Source organism: Suricata suricatta, chromosome 10, assembly GCF_006229205.1.
Source record: "Suricata suricatta isolate VVHF042 chromosome 10, meerkat_22Aug2017_6uvM2_HiC, whole genome shotgun sequence".
Taxonomy (NCBI): domain Eukaryota; kingdom Metazoa; phylum Chordata; class Mammalia; order Carnivora; family Herpestidae; genus Suricata; species Suricata suricatta.
This window is the reverse complement of record NC_043709.1, coordinates 24977934-24983512: the sequence shown is the minus strand read 5'-3', so window position 1 is coordinate 24983512 and position 5579 is coordinate 24977934. Positions and strand designations below refer to the sequence as shown.

At 42.1% G+C, this 5579-nt stretch overlaps 1 protein-coding gene across 1 annotated transcript in view; it reads right to left on the bottom strand.

Annotated features, from left to right (window-relative positions):
* TMCC3 (transmembrane and coiled-coil domain family 3) overlaps positions 1-3599 on the bottom strand; it is a 75193-nt gene extending 71594 nt beyond the window's left edge. The window contains exon 1 of the mRNA XM_029955632.1: positions 3489-3599. The gene's annotated coding sequence lies outside the window, so the exon portion shown is untranslated. The remainder of the gene's footprint in view (positions 1-3488) is intronic.
* Between the last annotated feature and the right edge of the window lie 1980 nt (positions 3600-5579).

Genomic DNA, 5579 nt, shown 5'->3' with positions numbered 1-5579 from the left:
CAGAGCCCACGACCCTGCCTAGGTGCAACTTCTCCGCCTCCCTCCCTTGCTGAAACTTGAATCCACCCTCTCCCACCCTGGCCTCGTTTTCTTCAAAATTTGATTGACATTCACCCGATTTGTGGGCTTATTTGTATGTTTATGATAAAAGGTGGATTTCTGATAAGATGTTAAGACTTGCCTTAACTGCTTTCTTTTATGTTATTCTATTACTCAACATGCACTTATTGGGCATCTACAATATGCCCCACCCTGGAGCAGGGATCAGAGGTTTTTTTTTAAGCCCATGTTTTTCTTATCCCACTGAGCATACTTCCATTTAAACAAAGGTCCGTGGTGTTGTGTATTTTCATTTTGTGTATCTGGCTCACTATTTTATGTGGAAGTTGCTTGCAAGTCAAGATACAGCTTTTCAGATTAGTAGTCCCTATTTCCAGAGAATAGCCCCTGCCCACAAGAAATTTGGAGTCTAGAAGAGAAAGGACTGGCTGGTGGACAATTAAATATGGTACCTAAGTCAACATTAAGTTATGGTTTGGTTATGAAGGGTGTACTAGTGGGAGGAAGACTGAGTGAAAATACTGAGATCACAGCTGCTCCAAAGAGGGGGACAGGTGACAAGCCCAGAAAGAAGGAAGCAAAGGCTCCTCCCCTTCAAAGGGTTTAGGGGGAAGGTCTTACAGGCAGAAGAAAACTGAGCATAAAAACAAAGGTCCATTTGGAAAACCTCAAGTCACCAGTTTAGGGGGTGTCTTTAGGCAGAAGACACGAGTGAAAAGTAGGTGGAGGCGTGTGGTGCTGGGCTCTACCCTCAAGAAGAAGTTCAGCTTTTTCTCTGGGTGCTAGGCAGCTTCTAGAGGTTTCTGAACAGGGAAATGACAGTATCAGGATGGAAGTTTAAGGACATCTGTCTGATAGTTGTGTGAAACACTAACTGATTAGAGATGTGTAAGGGACATTGGTTAGAAGACCACTGCAAAAGAGAACCACCTAAGTGTCCTTCAGAAGGACACCGAGTACGTAAATTATGATACATCAATCCAGTAGAGTATTAGGTAAGTGTAAGAGAATAAAGCAGCTCTTCATGCATAGCTACAGAAACATCTCTAACATACATGGTTAAGTGAGAAAAGTCATGTGCAGAATAAAGTATACAGTATCCCACCATTTATGTAGAAACAATATATGTATATACTTATATATGCATGGCATATTTTTCTGAGACTATAAACAAATGAGGGAAACCGACAAGAAACTGATGTCAGGAAAGGGGTCACATAATAGGAGAGGGGCTTCAATTTATACCTGTGAACGGATGAAAGAATTACGCCCATGAGCAGCTCTCCTGAGTTGAAGCCTGACTCTTGGGGTTGGGGAGGCCCAGTCTACGTGAGTACAGCAGGAAGAGCCATTCCAATAAAGTCAGAGAAGCCACTGACCAAGGAGAAATTCCCTAGGGACTCCCAGATGCAGCTGAGAGTAACTAAGGGCGTGGATGTCCTCACAGAACCAAAGAAAAACCACTGGACTGTAAAGACAGGTGTCTGTGTTCATTTAGAAAGCAGGGCAGAGATCAGGGGAGACTCTGACAGGAACAGAATCTCTACACACAGACTTGAAGATGAAAAAAGAAAAGAGTTGCGGCCACGTGGTTGGACCAAACGGACCTTGCTCATGTGTTATTCTTTAAATTTGGGATAGGGACACCTGGCTAGTTCAGTCAGTGAAACATGTGACTCTTGATCTTGGAGTTGTAAGTTCAATCCCTACGCTGGGTGTAGAGATTACTTAAAAATAAAATCTTTAAAAAAATATTTTTAATAAATAAATTTGGGATAAAATGGAAGCCACAATATGCCTACCAAGATAGCTAGGAGAAAGGGATGAGAAAGAGATTTATTTTTCACTGTATTTGCTTTGGGAACCTGAACACTTTAATTGTGTGCACATATTAACTATCCAAAAAGTAAAATAAAAATATTATTTTTAGGGGCACCTGGGTGGCTCAGTCAGTTGAGCATCCGACTTTGGCTCAGGTCATGATCTCAATGTTTGAGTTCAAACCCCACATGGGGCTCACTGCTGTCTGTGCAGAGGCTGCTTTAGATCCTCTGTCCCCCTCTATCTACCCCTCCCCTGCTTGCGCTCTCTCAAAAATAAATAAAAACAACATTAAAAACATTTTTAATATTTTTTAAAGAAAGAGGGTAAACTTACTAAAACTTAAGAATAGAAAACCCCATATAGTCCTGAAACAATTCAAGAAATCAAATCAACACTTTAAAACACCCCCTCCCTTTCCCTAGCCCCCAATTCAAGACAAAACTACACAGATCTGGAAAGTTTTTCAGGCAAGTTCTTCCAAAGCAGAAATCAGAGAAGAGAGATACCAAGTGTGTGTGTGTGAGTTTACTAGGGTAAATAGAGAGGGCCATTCTGATAAGGTGACATATGAGCAGAGCCCTGAGAAGTAAGGGAGCCAGTGATGAAAATTTCAGACAGAAGGAATGGCAAGTACAAAGGCCCTGAAGCAGGAACATTTTCAGAGGGTTAAAAAAGGGAAGAGGCCAGTATTCACTGGAAAGACAATAGATGAAATCGGAGACATTTCAGAGTCCTGATCCTATTGGACAAATGATTCAGGCCATTTTAAGAACTTTGACTTTAATTCTGAGGTTCATGGAAAGCCTTAGAAAATTTGAAGCAAAGTAGTGGTGTGGCATGCTTTTCACTTGGAGGAGAAAAGAGAGATCCCTACCTCACAGCATATACAAAAATCAGTACCAGACAGACTAAAGACCTAAAGCTGAAAAACCACAGCTTCTGAAGCTGCCAGAAGAAAATGAGATAATATCACTATGATCTCAAGTCATAAAAAGCAGGTCACAAAAAGCCTAAACCTTAAACATTTTTAACTTCTGCTTATGAAAAGAAACAATAATAAAATCAAGATAAACCACAAATAGAACTCGAGCTAAAAGAATCAGTTTAGATGAAGTTCACAATCAATACTAAGAAACAAAATAAACAAGCCACATGAAAGTACATGAAGTAAGATTCCATTCATGTAAAGTTAAAAAAATATGAAGAATGGTGCCACTTTTATGAGAACAAAGACATAACTAAAGCTATGGAGAAAAGCAAGAGTTTGAAAAACACAAATTTCAGGACAGTATCTCTGGGGTGGGGACAGGGTGGGAATGAAGGATTCAGGTAGGAGAGAGGTATATGATTATAAATAAGGTTCTATTTAACAAATGGCTACTGGTACACTGGATGTGTATTCATTCACACACCCAATGTTTCCAAATAATTAAAAATTGTAAAGACAGCACATACTCAAGAGATAGATGTGATATTGGCATCCTTAATCCTGAGAATAAGTTACAAATTGGGGTATCTGCTCAAATAAACAAATGTAATAGGATGTTTATAGGTATTAAACCATGATGGGCTACCTGGGTGGCTCAGTTGCTTAAGCAACTTACTCAGGTCATGATCTCACTGTTCAAGAGTTCAAGCGCCAAGTTGTCTCTGTTGTCAGAATGGAGCCTGCTCCCGATCCTTGGTCTCCCTCTCTGTCTGCCCCTCTCCCAGGTATGCATGCACTCTCAAGCTCTCTCTCAAAAATAAACTTTTTAAAAAAAGTATTAAAGCTTCTTATTAAGGCAAGATAGATGGTCTATTATTATGAAGTCATTATGTCAAGATGATCTCACAAAGATCCATTCTGAAAATCCTGAAAGTCCATCTCTGAGTTTTTCCTCCCTCATTTGCCCAAGACCCAATTTTTTTTACAGCTACTTAAGGCTGGTATACTACTCAGTTGTGTTTGTGTAATATGGGTGTGCACAACGTTAGAGAGGCCACACCTAAGTGAGGTCCCTGACAAACCAAGGCTGGCCTTTAGTAGATGTGTCAACAGACATGAACTTCCCATTTCTATTACTGCCTTGATGGTCCTTAGAACTCCATCCTGGAAATGCCGACCCTCAGTGAGAAGGATGAACTAAAACTTCGTTAGGCTCACTAAGATTTCAATTAGCAGAGGATATTCTTTTTTAGATCATTTATGTCATAAACCAATTAACCAAAAGCTGTTTTATGGGACTTTCATACAAAAAAAATTTTTTTAACGTTTTTTAATGTTTTATTTATTTTTGATACAGAGAGAGAAAAAGCATGAGAGGCGGAGGGGCAGAGAGAGACAGAGACACAGAACTCGAAGCAGGCTCCAGGCTCTGAGCTTGCTGTCAGCACAGAGCCCGACGCGGGGCTCGAACCCACAAACATGAGATCAGACCTGAACCGAAGTCGGAGGCTTAACCGACTGAGCCACCCAGGTGCCCCTAAAATGTTTTTTAAAACACAGATTAAATAGCACAAAGAGCAAACTCCCTCCAAAAGTAAGAAAGCGAGCAGTGCCGATCACCTTTTGGTTCCCTTGCTGGGAAGAAGGATCCAAATACAGCTTGTCTCTATCTTTGAAGGCAATGCCCAGGATTTTGTCAGTCCCTAAGAGAGAGACCAGAAACTTCTCTTGTCCTGAGAAGAATTCCCTGGGCCTCTGACACCATCCCCCGCAAGACCTTCTCTCTACCAAAAAAAAAAAAAAAAAAAAAAAAAAAAAAAAAAATCACACTTTTATTTTTCTTAATTTTTTTTAATGCTTATTTATTTTGAAAAAGAGGAACTGAGTGTAAAATCACCCAGGAGTGGGGGAGGGGCAGAAGAGAGGGAGAGAGAGAATCCCAAGCATCTGACGTGAGGCTGGACGGGGCTCGATCCCAGGACTGCAAGATCATGACGGGAACTGATATCAAGAGCCAGACACTTGACGGACTGAGCCACTCAGGCACCTCAAATCAGACTTTTCATGTCACAAACGCAGCCATATCAAGGGGGAATACAAAGGGACACACTCTAGGGTGTGAAATAAGAATTTACTTCCAAAGGGTAAGCAGCACTGTAAGGCAGCTTACTGTGATCCACAGAAGTGGACCCAGAGATTCAGATGCAAAGAAATGGATCACATCATTTCAGCTGCAATGGTTTCGAGTTTGGAATGACAAGAAAAGGCTTTGTGAAAGAGCAGGGGTTCACAGGACTTCGGTAGTACATATATGTTATGTCTGCCTGCCCATCGGGCAGCCCTTTATTCTCAAAATAGTGCCTGGATTTTCCTTTCGGGCCCTATCCGACACCCATCCTCCACACAAGGCAGCCCACGGCCCGCACGTGGCTCCAGGGACAGGCATGCCATCCAGCCGTGGCCAGTTGGAGCTGCTATGACTAGTGCAGGAACAGGCACGTGCCCCAGTCAGAGCCCAAGGAGTCCCCCTTACCCCCCTGCCACCTCGACTGGGAAAGAGCTGTGCCCCTGCAGGAAGTACGGCCAAGCTAGAGGGAGATAAGCCGGCTGTGGTGGCAGGCATCCTTGTCACCACACAGAGACAGCCCCCCTGAGGGAAGCAGAGCCACAGAAGGAGAAAGATGCATTACTTAATTATTAAAGGACTAGATCCAGCTTAGCTTTCCCCATCACCTATTTCTGCATGACAAATCATCCTAAAGTGTAT